The following is a 16,718-nucleotide window of genomic DNA, read 5'->3' on the forward strand; positions in this document are numbered from 1 at the left end:
CGTATCCCTTTTTAAATTTATTTCATTCACGATCGAAAACCAAGCTGTAGAAGTCTCGTTAGCTGACCCCGATGGTTTGTATCGTTCAGTTACTGCGTTGAAAGTACCCTCAGTTTTAATGAGTGACTGAATGCGCTTTTAGTGTGGTAGGAGAGTGTAACGTGGGAATGCCAACATTGATTTTCGAATCGTTGATCGATATCGGTCGATTAGCTGGAACTGATCTAACACATGGTATCTTAGATTGACGAACTGCTACTCCTATGATTATCTGAAATACCGGAGCTACTAACGGGCAGGTAAACTATAAAGTGCCTTTGTGGTTTTTCTTACCGTTTATCATTGCCACTGCCATGAAGAATTGCTCTACAATTGATCACCTGAATACTGAAGTTGCGGAAGTACAATTAACTGTAAAGTTTCCTGACATTCCCTTGTCGTTAATGTTAACGTGAAGTAATTAAGTTAGATAGTTATTTTCTATATGTAAAGGAGAATTGCAAATAGATTTATTGTTTTATGCAATGTTAAATGTCATATGTGTATATACAGTGCTATTTATTTAGAAGTAGACAGGGAGTTCCTATGTCTACTTTTAAATGACAAAAATCCTTCTGAAAGACGCCTAATTTTATACAACCAAAATAACATGCTCACGCATTTTGCATTATCATTCTCGATTTTAATAAAAATCGACAGTAAATAGTATGCTTTTAGTTTAACCCCCACCCCTTGACGCAAATTTTTTCCACCAATCAACTAACTTCAAACATCCAATCAGATTCATTGATGGCTGTTCAACCCGTGGCCCGCAAGATTCTCGATGCAAAATAATTTTCATAAATATTTTGTTTTATTTCATTTTACATTACATTACTTACGGTAAGTTAAGAGTAGCTTTTAATGTCACTTTGGCCCGCTGACAACAAACGCGGTCTCGTAGAAGAACGCTGTAGAAAGACATGAAGTGTACGTTAACCTACCGGGGCCGTTGTTGTATGTAACAACTTTAAGGCTCCTCTGTAGTCAATCAGCCATATTGGAAAAATAGCTAAACTTTCTTATGAAATGCTGCTTTTGTAGTTGAAGTCTAACAAATTCTCGATAGTGGATATTCTTTGCAATGATGAAAAGAACGGCGGTACTAAATTTATCAGTTTCCTCAGATAATCCAGTATGCGGAGCAGTCAGAAGGGCCGATTCCTGCAAAATGTGGTGTAAACGAGCCAAATAACATGTATTTGAAGAGTGCACACCAATTTTTTCTCGGCACAACTTTTGCCAGCCAAAAAACCTCAAAACGTTCGGACTTTTTTCAATTTTTCGCTTAAAACTCGAAAACGGTCCATATTTTATGAATAACACTTCTTTAGTAAATTAAAGAAAACAAAATTCTGCGTCGATCAAAAAAAAAACAACCAAAATCGGCCCAATAGAAAATTTTTTACAAGCGATCAAAAAACGCCCATTTTTTCCAACTTTTCTAAAGAAGTGAGTTAACCTTTTTTTAATGCGTTGTGGCTCCTAAGGAACGATAAAATCCACTACCCCCGCTCCCTAAAGATTGTAGAACATCAATCAGAGAGTTCAAAAAGTACCAACAATTTAAAATTGGACCAATTTTTGAAATTCGTTGGAAAAAATGGGCGTTTTTTGATCGCTTGTAAACATTTTTCTATTGGACCGATTTTGTTTGTTTTTTTTGATCGACGCATAATTTTGAATTTCTTTAATTTTCTAAAGAAGTGTTATTCATAAAATATGGACCGTTTTCGAGTTTTAAGCGAAAAACTAAAAAAATGCCAAAAATTTTGAGGTTTTTTGGCTGCCAAAAGTTGTGCCGGGAAAAAATTTGTGCGTACTCTTCAAATACATGTTATTTGGACCCAAATGGACCATTTAAAACAATAAAATCTTTTACACCACCTTTTGCAGGTCAAAATTATCTGCATACTGGACTAAGAGTAAGTCTTCGTGAAAATTATCTATTTCGAGAAATGCGACCAAAAGCAAAAGATGCACATGCCCTTTGCTTTCCATAAAGTTGCGCCCAATAGATAACAAATGACACATGACACGCATTTTTTCACATATTAGCGGTACATACATTTTATTTTTACCATTGAATTCAGGGCAAAAAAGTGAAGTCATCTTACCGCACAAAAGACGTTCGGAAAAATTCTCCATGGGTCGTGCATAGATATAAATAAGTAAATCGCTAAATGTACAATTGTTATTAATTTTTGAAAAGATAAGGATTTATTTAGAATCAGTATAAATGTTATACTTTTAATCATTGTAACAGAATTTTAAATGTTAGCTACCATTTTTATGAAAAACATACAATTTTTGTTGTTGTTCACCCTTGTATATAAGTAAAGAAAGATTTATTTTAGGTGTTCGAAGTGCCGGTTTTTTTAGGATCTACCATACCTAAGTGAATTCATTCATGCACATGTACCTAATAACTATAAAAATCTATAAATCAGTAAAAATGATTAGAACAATAGAAATAAAGGGGTAATTAAAAAATGTTATAACAAACAATGCTAATCTAGTCCACTAATTACCTAAAAACCAGGTAATTACAGAAGGTGTCATTATAGAAAAATGCAGTAAATGCATTGAATAAGTAATTTATTCAACGGTAACTTGTGCATCTCCAGTCAAATATTGTACAGCTTTTCGATAAACTTGTTTACATAATTAGTCCTTGATCATTATACATGGTTTATTGTGTTTAACCATAAATGAAGACGCGTGTTTTCGATGGGTAGTCTACTTTGAGCGCCCCAAAAGTTTCTTAGAGCTCGAATCACGGTCTCTCTTTCTCGTGTTGCCAATAAACGCTCGAATGTTTTTTGCCAAACCAACCAAAATACGAATTACAAGAGAACGTAACGTCGGAAGTGGGTACCGTACCGGCAAAGGGATAGTGATAGCCCTCGACAAGATCTTGCTGATGGTGGTTTCAACACTTCCAACTTCCAGACAAATATTGTAGGTATACTGTAATTACATGTGATCCAAGTACGGCCCGCACTAATCTCCGCGTAAAATATTTGGGCCTTCTACAACAAAAGGTTCCCGACCCCTGCTACAAATCTTCTGGCGCGGAACAATTTTCCGAGTGTAAATCCCTCATGACGCAGCAACCCAGATAACACCCACTGTAATACAAACAAACATTTTTCCTGTAACCTAAGACAATTACGTCTTATCCCATGACTCACATCTGCCATACGTTTTTAAACGCATTTGGAAAGTCGGCAGTTCAGGACCGTATCTACAAAATGTAAAAAATTAGGACATTACTGAAAAGCACCGTTACGATTGGTGGGCCTAATATCTCGAGAATGGAGTAACGGAAAAGGGTACTCATAAAAGAAAATTTAACATCTAGACGACACATATCTATCGGTGATGTCAAAGTGCGAATATATGGAAAAAATTGGGAACATTCTTGATTGCTACGAAATGTAATCCAAGTTTAAGAGTTTGTTTGAGAAATGATATAACAAGGCGACGCTGTTCTTAATTGTAGTGTTTTGATGAATCGCGGATTGCGATAGCAGTGCAATAATCACAGATACTGATTAATTTTCTACTTCTCTACTGATTAATTTTAAAATTGCATTGCAGTATTATGGCATGTAGGTACATGAATACATCCAGATCCAGGTGCTAAGTAGAAAGGAAATTTTGATTTGGTTTATTGTTATGATTTATTTATGAATGTTACTTGCTAGAAGTATGTAATTGAGTGGTACAGGGTACTACCTGACATAGTATACCAAAAACGATTAACGTCGAATATAAAGGGGTTGATGTTATTAATCTCCCTAAAAGGTTCAGCAATTTGTTGTAAGCTAATACAAATGATGCCTAGGTACAAGCTCTCTTTCAGGCTTTCAGTTAAAGAGAAGTGGCACGAGGATTGACAAATTGCCAGCCCAATTCGTCGTTTTAGTACACACATCAAGCACACATAATAAATTCATTTCGAGTTCCTAATTCACGGTAAAGCCTGGCAAATCTTCAATAACAATTACATTTTACAAGGCCGTAGCAATTAAACTGTTAGTGTAACAAATTTTATTGGTCAATAACTTTTCTCGCATACCTTAAAACGTTCAAAATTCTCGCAAAAGAATTGCGCCGTAATTTTTCAGCGTGTGAATTGAAACCGCACCTAATTACAACAAACGGTAATGATGCAATTAATCAAAAAATAATTAAATTGAAATCAGTTTGGGGCTGTATGGAATATATCATTACGTATTAGTTTAGACAAATTGCGGAAGCGTTATATCACTGCGAGATAAATTAATGCAACATGGGGCATTTGATTAAAGCGTAGTTATTAGCGCGAGTCGCTGGATATATATGCATGCATTCGATGCTCGTTTCGATTAATTTCCGGCATTTAATTTTTTTGATAATGCAAATTAGGTATTGACATTATTGAAATATTTGCACAATGAAATGGTACGTACTACGCAAATAAAGGATCGCAGCAATAATTGAATTGAAAGACTGCGCCCCAGTCTGCTGCATATGAGAGATTTAATCCTGGATTTAATTTATTAAAAATTGGGACATACGTGTGCATTTAAAAAAAAACAAGCTACATATATTGTACTATTATGCAGGTAATCCACGATGTACCACAGCTACTTCTGCTAAACAAAAAATAAACCCCCAAACTGTTCTCGTGAAGTAAGTCACGAAAAAGGGACGGCTTTCAATGAATCCCCAAATGATTACGTTCTTTAGAATTGAATATACATAAATCAATGTCCCAAAACATTTCCTTCGTACTCCTGATCTTTTCGGAAAATCTGGTTCCGAAACATCTAAGGGCGCCATCAAGTCGTTATCTAGTCAATAAAGTCACGGACGATAACAATTCTCTAGAAGCTTTTTGTGTGCTATATAAGCAAATTGTATTGTTTAGTCTTAGTTTTAACATCGATATTGTTGTGTAAATTTACGTGTTATAAGAGAAGGAATATCTGGAAATCATTTGCATATGATTTGTTAAATTTTTTATCTCATATTTTTCTCCTTTCGTAGATAAGAATTATAGCTAAACATTAATTAATTTGTTCAACAGATATTTGGCGCAAGTGCGCGTTTAAATAAGAGATTTTTTAAATTGAACTAAATAATTTGGAAGTGGAATCAAAGATGGGACAAGACAGGGGAAAAGTGTTAGCAGAAGTTTGTAACGTGGCTATTTGCCGTGGCCAATTACCTTTTGCCTTTGGCCTTTCGCCGTTCGTTTTTTTGGTTTGGTCCGGTTGCTGTGTGGTAGAGGTCAGTTTGTGTAATTATAGGCTTATTGAAGAACGTTAGTTAGTGATTTAAGAGATTTAAATACGTCGGTTTTTAGATGTTTAGTCGTATTTGACAGAACGTTTAAGTTTTATGTAAGTACAAAACGAGCGGATTTTCTTAGACGAATTCAGTGTGCACATTTGAATTGGAAGTTGCAGTGAAGTTTTCGATTATTGACATTACAAAGTATTTAAAACTCAACGCGCTCGTGTTATAAATTTATATGTTACACATGTTGCGTGTGTATAACTGGACTATTAGTAAAAGTTGATGCCAGTAGTAACCAAATCCATGTCAGGAAAACCATGGAACCTTAAATAGAAACCGGTCAATACGAAACAGGGGGTTATGATTCAGAATAAGATACAAAGTGTTCAAGATAAGATTCATATATAAACGAAAGTGATGAACTACAATAACGATTTATGTAGACCAGTATCAGGTGTAAAATTATCTGGAGAATAAAAACATGTAAAAATATAAAGGGTATTTATAATTTGCATCTGTGAGTTACACCTTGCACAGTAGCTATAGGCATTACATTATATACAGGGATATTCACTAATATTTTGAACCCCCCTCCCTCTGTAACCCTTTTCTATCAGGTTTTGCAAAAATAAGTTTCATACATAGGTTGTTTGGACCAAGCGCAATTTTTTTAAATTTGGTATTTATACATTAGGGTGTCCTAAAAGTCAAATCTAGATTGCTTTAAAGCCGTGTTCTCACCAAAAGAAACTGGCGACCGCAACGCAATTGCAATGCAACAGCAACGCGACTCGGGGCTACCTACTAAAAGGTAACTCAACTGCAACGCAACCAGTTGCTAATTGGTTGCTGGCAGCGCGGCATACTACGTCGCCGTCGCCAACTGCGGTCTACAGTTGCCAAGAATTGCTTAGTCATGGCGGACGAAACAGCAAGATCTTTGAATTTTGTGGCCCTCGTCGAAGTACACACATGAATTTTAAAGATGTGTTTGCTCATACGGTAACATGGAATTCTACAGGATCATTATTCAATTCCCGTGCCACTATATAAGAACTATGTCCAAAATTTATGGTATAAAAAGGTTTAACCCAAAATTGTCGGTATGTTTTCTTTTTACGCTTTTTCACTAGCAAGTATGCAGCTGCTATATCTTCATCTGGCGAGGATGACATTTTGTTCACGACTACCGAAACAAGAGACTTCAAAAACAGTTGATTTCAGTAAGTACACAAGAGCAACTCAACTGAAGTTGCGGTCTGATTGCAATTGCGTTGCGGTCGCCGGTCTCTTTTGGTGAGAACACGGCCTAAAGCTTTAGTCTGAGCAGAAACACGTGAAAAGCGCATTTTAATAATTATAAAAATGTAGTTGGCCATGGAAATACAGATGTTATTATTGATTGTTAAACGTCGCATTTTAATCATTAATTTTCTTATTCAACTAAGAATATGGTTTTCAATAATTACAACAAACATGAACGACAATTGATCGTAATTTAGATAAAAACAGACTATGGCCAAGAAGAAACACAGCTGATGTAAAACAGAGATTGCAGTAGAATTTAGACCACAAAGATTTGACGTCACAGCTCACACCGCATATGGTGTCGTACTTGATTAGTGAATTGAGGCCAGGTGGATTAAGGAGATCTTTTCTCATTTCAATAAAAGCACCAGTGGGAGATTACGACCGCGTACCATTTTGTCTGTCTTGTTTCATGAACATTAAATTTATTTTGGAGTAGATTTAATTTAGATAGTGTTGGGAAAAGTCAAAGTTCCATGTTACATTTAAAGTTTGAGTAATTGTTTAAAAATCGTGCGTTTAGGAACGAAATAAATTTTAAGTTTCATATTAGTTTGGGCAAGCCGATTGATTATTTGTAAAATAAAGTTTAAAAAAATGTTTGTGAAAATGACTCAATCAAATTTTGTGTTGAAATCCTAATTGTTTTAACCTTTTGAAGTCATTTTTTGGGACCAACAACAGGGTGATGGTTTGGTCAAATTTAATACCCATCTCAGGAAACGCCCATCCAGTGGTACGAGTGTTCTGAAGCACCCTGATCAAAACCAATAAAAACTATTAAATGTCATAAATATTATTCTGCTACGCTTCACTGTAATTAAAATTATCTTATAATAAGTCGAACTAATTTTCGAGCGTTTCTAGCAACATTCTTGCTCATAAAATCGCGAATCAAACTTCGTATTGTAATTATTATATAGTTATGAAGTACCTGCAAATTGTTTCCTATATTTAGCTAAAAGGGAAATAGTGTGTATATGGTTGAAGATCCTCAACTTTAAATTAAAGTTTGCTTTAGTTACAACTACGGTACACGAAGTTGGATTAATTGAATTATCAATGCATTTAACGTTACATGTCCTTTTAATTTCCAGATGCAATGAATATCAGGGTATTGTTTGGAAAATGCAGCAATTCCAATTAATCTGGACCCATATCATTGATATATCATATTTATTTATTACATGGAGTGAGGGTTGCGCATTGCTGTGGCAAATAACACGCACTCTAGTCAAATCCAATTACTTTAGTACAGCCCCTGTCAAATTACAGTAAAATGTCATCCTTCCTAAACTGTTCAAGAATGCGGACACCCGGCAATTCAATAGAAATGCTGTTGCGTCCCCCAAATAATGTTCTTACATAGGTACTTTTAGTTATTAGTGTGAAATTCCTTCAACGAAATTATCCTTAATACGCCCTGTGTATCGCCTGTCCTGCATATACTATTCCGACTTGTATGTGCGGCGCATGCCCAGTCGAAATTAGAATTAGCATGAATAATATGCGCACAATGGAAGAGAAGATGTCGACGTACAATCGTCAACCATGAAGATGGCTGTTAAAAAGAACCATATCATTTCGCCGCATTTAATTTATACCGGGTGAATCATTAGAACTGATGTCAGTTTGAATTTCGCGCGTACAATTCTAGTGTTTTTTACGGGATAGAATTGGCGATGATATATTTTTAGTTATTTTACTAATTTTTATTAGTCACCAGTGCCGTCGTTATTTCGTTAATTTGTTGATGTTTTTAATTTACTTTTCCAATCTGTATTATCAAACAGTTCTTTCCAAAACTACGCTGTAAATTCAAGAATTTGTTGAAGTAAGTAATTAAATAACGGTTAAATCAGACTAATGTGCATTTGTAGGTTAAAAATCCCCTTCTTGAGGATCCTCCAGTCCTATCGAGAGCAGTTTATGGAAGGAAGAGTATCCCGATGTTATTATTTCTTATAAAGCATTTGCCAATCATAAGAAACGAATCGTTGATAGATTTGAAAACAAGAATTGCATTTGCAAAGAAGAAAAAACAGGTCATCCATTACTAAGAAACGATGAAGTGGTCGAAGACAAAGAATGGAAGCGAGTTTCAGAAAATCAATCCGTTAGTTAAGTGCCCAAGCTGGTAAGTGGTACACGTAGAATGAATATTATACCTACTAACTTTATTTTCGAATTACAGGAGTGTCTTATGCAACATGCCAACGAATTTTGCATAAAGATCTACGTATACATATATCCGTACCGGGTTTCTGTTCTACAGCAACTGCATGCTCTTGATTATGAGAATCGACGTAATTATTGTGATTGATTTAATAACAATTTAAATAACAACAACTTATTTGTAAATTAAAAATAAATTATTACTCCTTGGAGAGTGATTCTACATACACCACTGGAATTAGGCAAATGATAATCTATTATTACCAACCTTTAAAATTTTTTGTTTTGCGGGACATTCATTTGATGACATTTGTTTTCATTTTACCTGGTTTAAACGGTGGGAAATAGTCGGTTGCCGTTAGCACCGTCTAATGCCACTTTTTTTCGGAGAATCTGCATGTTATCAGAATTTCCACAACACGCTAAATGTAGAAGCTACAGGGTACTCTGTCTTAGTTCTTATAGGCGACACATTGAATTTTTACAGAATGAGAATAAGATTTTTCTTTCTTTGTCCTCTATCTCATTCCGTAAAATCTAATATGGCGCCCATAAGAAATACTAAAATAAAGTAGTAGCATTGAGTAATTAAATAAGATCCTTCACTCAACGGTAGTAGCCTGTACCTTCTACATTTAGGGTGCTATGAAAATACTGAACAGATTCAGATTCTCCGAAAAAAAGTGCCAATAGAAGGTGCTAACGGAAACCGTCCACTTCCGACAGCAAATGAAAACAAAATTTGACATTTTCAAGTTTTTCGGTGATATCTCAGTTATTTTTAAAGGTTTTTTAAAAATTTCGGACGCGTTTTTTTTTATTCTAAAAAGGGGAACTTTTCCTCCGCATTTCTATTCCTCGCCGTTGCGAAGATCCAGCTTGTACATGTTTCTCTGGCTCAGATTATAAATTACACCCAATTATACAAGATGAAAACGAAATTATGTTTAACAATTGAAAAATAAAAGCGACAGTCTAATTTAGAGTAAACAATTTAAATACGAACTCCATTAATTAGCACCGTGTTTTTTTTGTTTGAGCAAGTCTGCAAAGAGATTTTAATTGCTTACGTCCGCAATAATAGAAATTAGACATAGTTTTCTAGGATATCAACTTGCACACCTACCCCGAACCTAGTAAGAAGAAGTCACAATAAATTCACTCAATAATCTAATTTGCTGACGAGATATATTTGTATCAAAACCATCAGGCCCATATATTGATTTTCCCCGCAACTAATTTAGTTCTACTTAATGACTTTGAGAAGGGTTTTTAAACTTGTTTTTATAGTCTTCTCGGTGATAAATTGCGTTGTTAGGGAAAATAAAGTACGCGCGTGACATCATGAAATACCAAGTAAGTATCTCAATCGTATACCTACTCGCTTAATGAAAATCTGATCTCATCTGGAAAATGAAAAAGATATAATTTATTGTATGTCCTCTGTAGTGAAACGCGCTGCGCGGCTGTACACGAACGAGAACGACACTTGGGCTTGGTTTTGTCATCAGATCTGTGATTGTGTCTTTTGTAATACTTTTCACGAGACTTTTCTTGTACCTTTTAAACACGACCACCAATTTGTGGCAGTATATCCAGTAAGCTCTTTGGTAAACGAATTTGTGGGCCATCGACACTATAGACCGGGAGCCCGCGCCAGCGGGGTGAAAATCTTTGGGGTAGCATGCTGGAGTGGATATGAAGTGTTTTGCCAAAACCACCGCCGTTAAAGTATTACACATTGCGGCTCTCGTACGCCAAAACTATGGATTTTGCAAAAATTAGGTACATAAGTTGCAAGAAATTTTTCCTAATGAAAACGGAGCTATTGTAAAAAACGATCATTTCTCAATATGGCGGCGCGTGCGGCAAAGATACGAGGTGGCCAAGTTGAAATTCGGAAAGAGTACATCAAAAATATATACAATTATTACTCATTTTCGAATCTCTGGGAATACTGGCCACTAAACTACCAAAAATAATGCCACCATATACCATAAGAAATGCGTCAAGATCGTAAATAAATAGTAGACCGAGAGCCCGCGTAGAAAATACCTCGTCATAGGGTACAAAAGGTTTGATGTAACTAGGCCGTAGAATGTCACCGTGTGATTCCAAAATCGCCCGTCTGCCGGCCCGCGGCGGTCAACTTAGCGTGGGGTCGAATTTTGAAAACTGTTCCAAATCACATAATACCTCGTCACTGGTACACGTATGATTTTTTGCAATCTGATTCGGAAATGTGCACCAAATTCATAGTTGCAGCAGCAGACGATTTATCTGGGCAACTTTCCCGAGCAGACGCGTTTAAAAACATTCAAAAATTGTTAAATACCTCGTCATAAGGTACACGCTCGAATTATAGCTTAAAATAAAGCTCTTTGAATGTAGAATTTGGGAAAACCATGAAAAACGCGTCAGACGGTCGTATAACTATAGCAGACGCCTTTGAAATTTGTAGCTCCATCTTCGTTTAACGCATTACTCCCCGTGCGGTAAAGCGAGAGCGCTGTCACTCAAGCACGCGCTGCTTGTAAAAACGGATCTACAGCTGGAAGTAGGTACCTACACCTAAATTAAATGCAGGCTTCCACAAATAATAGGATTTATGAAATACAAACCGTTATAAAAGTGTTTAGAATGGCAATATAACAAAAACAAACGAATAGGTACGCAAGGGGTGCGGCGGTAAATGCCAAAACTGAGGGAAATCTTCCATTAAATATCCCCATAACTATCTAAATGAAGGTGTCTTTAAAACTTCATCGATTTATTTTATCAAAATTGCAATGGTTCGTTTTGAAATGAAAGTCTTGTATAGGTATCGTTACGGCATTTACATTATTTTACTATTTTGAATTTTGGCACCATCAATGTGTATTTCTCATTATTTTATCAAAAATTCGTCAATAAATCCAATTAACAAAATCATGTTACGCCATGGAAATTTTCTGAAAAATTGAAACAACGGGCGATCATAAATGAGTTGCTGTCGAGTCGCCTTTGGAAGTTCAAGTTAAGTACGATTTTCCATGTAAACAAAAATTCCAAAGGTAACTCGACAGCAACTCATTTTTTATCGCATAGTGGATTTTGACACAGACGGAATGGGACGATCATTAAAATGTAGGGAAATCAAATATCGCGTACAAGAGTAAATATTTCCGCTGTAAACGTTGTTTATTATAAATACTTTTTCCTGAGTGAACTGCATTTTACAAAAAAATTAATGCCAGTCATCAGAAACTAATATTGATTTGGATTTGAATAACGTTTGAATCTGCTTTTTGTCTTACAGAGAAATACACCTGAAAATGAACCTATTTCATACATCATTAGATGAGAAAAAAATCTTCTTTCGATTGGAGTCATTATAAACCCTCCAAGTTAACATGGGGAGCAACGATCTACAAAAAACCCTTTTCTTATGTTAATTCTGTATGTTCGGTTTTAGGATACGGACCGTGCGGTTTGGGAAGATCAACCCGGTATGTAAATTGCGAGGTAAATTGTGAAGATAGAAGATATATGTTACAAATTTTATGTTTAGAGGGCTATATACATAGGGAAGTTCAAAACAGCCTCAACTGTATACGTATGCAGAGGGTGACACAAGAATTGTTTTCCGTTTATCGTAAATGGCAGTTCCAAAGAACGTAGATCTTATCTTGCTAAGGTTTTAAGAATAATAATTGGGTTTCTTTAACTCGATAGTCTCACCCCTTGATCTGAAAAAAAGTTAGATTTGGGACCTTTAATTGAGAAACGCTTTAGTTTGAGGTACGCTTCCTTTATACGGTGTCTGTATCACCGTCCGTTTGAGGGTGTTGGCACACTCCCCTCCCTTGATTTAATATAGGTATCTCATTTAATTTGTTTCACATCTAATAAAGTACGTAAGATATGTGTTATTCTATAGTAAATATGAAAACTGAATTTTCAATCAATATCACCTGGTGAATTTTGTTTGGAAATCACATTACAAAAAACATTGATGGTGCCAAAATTCAAAATAATAAAACAATGTCAAATGCCGTAACGATATACCTATACAAGACTTTCATTTCAAAACGAACCATCGGGTGTAATTTGCAATTTAGGTAAAATGAAACAACGAAGTTTTAAAAACAACATCATTTAGATAGTTATGGGGATATTTAATGGAAGATTTCCCTTAGTTTTAGTATATACCCCGCACCCCTAGCGTATTCGTTTTTTTTTTGTTATATTGCCATTCTAAACACTTTTTATAGCGTTTTGTATGTTGTGTTAGTCGTTATTTACATTAATAATGTAGTGTAGTAAAGTGCAGAAATATTTTTTAATATTTGTGTTCATGTTTTGTGACATAAATCCTATTATTTGTGGAACGCCTACATTTAATTTAGGTGTAGGTACCTACTTCCAGCTGTAGATCCGTTTTTACAAGCAGACCGTGCTTGAGTGCCAGCGCTCTCGCTTTACCGCACGGGGAGTAATGCGTTAAACGAAGATGGAACTACAAATTTCAAAGGCGTCTGCTATAGTTATACGACCGTCTGCCGCGTTTTTCATGGTTTTCCCAAATTCTACATTCAAAGAGCTTTATTTTAAGCTATAATTCGAGCGTGTACCTTATGACGAGCTATTTAACAATTTTTGAATGTTTTTAAACGCGTCTGCTCGGGAAAGTTGCCCAGATAAATCGTCTGCCGCTGCAACTATGATTTGGGTGCACATTTCCGAATCAGATTGCAAAAAATCATACGTGTACCAGTGACGAGGTATTATGTGATTTGGAACAGTTTTCAAAATTCGCCCCCACGCTAAGTTGACCGCCGTGGGCCGACAGACGGGCGATTTTGGAATCACACGGTGACATTCTACGGCCTAGTTACATCAAACCTTTTGTACCCTATGACGAGGTATTTTCTACGCGGGCTCTCGGTCTACTATTTATTTACGATCTTGACGCATTTCTTATGGTATATGGTGGCATTATTTTTGGTAGTTTAGTGGCCAGTATTCCCAGAGATTCGAAAATGAGTAATAATTGTATATATTTTTGATGTACTCTTTCCGAATTTCAACTTGGCCACCTCGTATCTTTGCCGCACGCGCCGCCATATTGAGAAATGATCGTTTTTTACAATAGCTCCGTTTTCATTAGGAAAAATTTCCTGCAACTTATGTACCTAATTTTTGCAAAATCCATAGTTTTGGCGTACGAGCGCCGCAATGTGTAATACTTTAACGGCGGTGGTTTTGGCAAAACACTTCATATCCACTCCAGCAGGTGCAGTGACGTCGCATGCCCAAAGATTTTCACCCCGCTGGACCTAGCCCCTCCACCATTGTGAATCAATTTAAGAATGGTATCCAATTTATGAGCTATTTAGGAGCTTTTCATATCGCAAGCTTAAAATTTTAGAGCTCGCTTTAATCACTAGGAATCGAACATTTCTTATGGGGTGACCGAGTCTACTTGGACTCAGCCCCCCCACTGATCAGAATTACTTTTTTCAAATTAAATTTTGTACTGGAATTACGAGCTATTTAAGAGCTTTCATTTACAAGTAATTTCAATTTTTGAGCGCCACCCTTAAAAGAGCAAATAGATATAATCGATGGGGCGGTCAGTTCCACTTGTGACTGTGTTACAGCTTCCTAGTGCGTTTAGTACTTGTTTGCATCCAAGGAAAAGTCCTGAATTGACTACATATAAGTCTAATTCTGCAATCGGTGCTTTGTTGTCTGTTACTCTAAAGATCTTCCTTTTAGTAAGGTTTTCTGTTAATATAATTGAGCAACTGTCGTCAGGATTGCGTATACCTCGGCTTGGACCAAGGTTGCTTGTTGTCCTAGATTCTGAAGCCCTGTCAATTGCTTCCGTACACTCCACAGCCGGTGCCCTCCGTGGTTTTTGAGCCATTTGTGTAATACCTACACGATTCCATTCAGCTTTACCTTACTAGTATTATCCTGCCTACCATCCGTATCGAGCGGGGATTATCATCTTAAACAGTTTTTTTTATCACAAACTGTTTTGGTTATCCTCTCAGTTATCCTACCGAGGTATTTTACTTTTAGAGATTTCATCAAAGATTAAGCGAATGCCTCACCCTCAGCTTTTTGGGTTTCGATCCTTTTGGGGATCTTCTCAAGTTCCACTTGAGGATCCAGGCATGTGCCCTTACGGTCTTCGTTTCGAAGTATCAAAACCTCACCCCCCCCCTCCCCCTGGAGCTGCTCTCGCTACCTCTGACCTCAAGGAGTCCACCGATACCATGGATTGCGCATGTGATCAGCAGCGCTCTCCCTTGTGGCGACATTCCGTAAATTGGAGAAAAGCGTCGACTCTGTCAAGGATCCAGGCTTTGATTCGCCATATGTCCTCTTACCGAGAGCCTCCTGGTACCTGTCTCATCTTTACTAGCTTCCGGTGCGCCGCTCCGGAGAGTTTTTTAGGCTCTTTAATATCGCTACTCTCGGAGTAGTTTGTTGTGTTTTCTGTTTTTCTTGGGCCATAAGAGTGCCACGAGTATGGGGGAAAGAAATGTCCACACGCGTCGAGCCCCCTGCACACGTGTAAGCCAACTTAATACAACGGTGTGGCGCCTGGTGCTCCGAAGTTGGAGCCAGTAGTTGCTGATCATCTATTCAGCCACGCATCTACTTCGGCCCTCTGGCTCTTGGAATTTAGGTTTTTACGATACAAAAAGAAACGCTTCTGGATTCCGTAATAGATCAAAAGAAGAGATAGATTGGTCCTCGGATTGGTCCGATTATAGTTACTAACACTGATGAGAAAACATTCAAGACTACCCCAAGTTTTCACTTTTTACACAAACAAATGCACTCAAAACTGACAGAGAGTACGTGCTGATGCAACTAACCGGTAGCTCAGAGGTAAGGCTACTGTGAAATGGACCTGGCCGCCCTCAACGATTGACTATTTGATCTATTGAGGGTGAAGCTCCAAAATTAGACTTACTTATTAAATGAAAACTTTTCAACAGCTCGTAATTCATGGACAAAGATTAATTTGTAATAAATAAAGAAAAGCAGATTAGGGGCTACGCCAGAATAGACCTGGCCGCTCCCAGGATGACATCTATTTGCTCTTAAATTACAATTACTTGTAAATGAAAGCTCTTAAATAGCACGTAATTCCAGTACAAAATTCAATTTGATAAAAGTAATTCTGATCAGTGAGGGGGTTGAATCCAAGTAGACTCGGCCACCCCATAAGAAATGTTCGATTCCTAGTGATTAAAGCGAGCTCTAAAATTTTAAGCTTGCGATATGAAAAGCTCCTAAATAGCTCATAAATTGGATACCATTCTTAAATTGATTCACAATAGTGGGGGGGCTAGATCCAGCGGGGTGTTAGATGAAGAACATACGGACGGCCGGACAAAACCATTACATACGGGATTTTTTTTTTCTTCCGAAACATTCCCTAAAAAGCAGATACACTTTTGGCGGTTGTATTAATTCTGAGGTGACGCTTCGACGTTTCTGATGCTACCGGCGTTACTTTTGGAGGAACGGGTGAGGATACACAAAGGTTCGTATCAGCGACTCTTATATTGACAGAACTGTCACGCAATTTAAACAATGACAGCCCTAGATTTCAAATGCATATTTGTAGCAAATCACACCAGACAAATTGTCACCATCTCCCGATCTATAGGATGTGCAGGAATTTTCTAAGGGAAAGTTAAGAAGTTTTTTAATTACAATTGAAGGGCCCAACAATGAAAATAGTATAAAACGTTTGTTGTCGAAGGCCTTCTATTACTCGTTTACTCGAAGCTTGAACTCTTGCTAAAATAGGCGTCTTCTGAAATTTGTGTTTTAATTTAAATATGCAGGCGCGAGCGACAAAGGTACAAAGATCTCTGTTTTTTTTATAACCAAATGAC

At 36.8% G+C, this 16,718-nt stretch overlaps 1 protein-coding gene across 2 annotated transcripts in view; it reads right to left on the bottom strand.

Annotated features, from left to right (window-relative positions):
- The window catches only part of LOC116171420, a 63,234-nt gene that overhangs the window by 25,413 nt on the left and 21,103 nt on the right, over positions 1 to 16,718 (bottom strand). The window lies entirely within an intron of this gene.

The sequence above is a fragment of the Photinus pyralis genome, unplaced genomic scaffold (assembly GCF_008802855.1).
Source record: "Photinus pyralis isolate 1611_PpyrPB1 unplaced genomic scaffold, Ppyr1.3 Ppyr1.4_LG5, whole genome shotgun sequence".
In the NCBI taxonomy this organism is placed as follows: Eukaryota; Metazoa; Arthropoda; class Insecta; order Coleoptera; family Lampyridae; genus Photinus; species Photinus pyralis.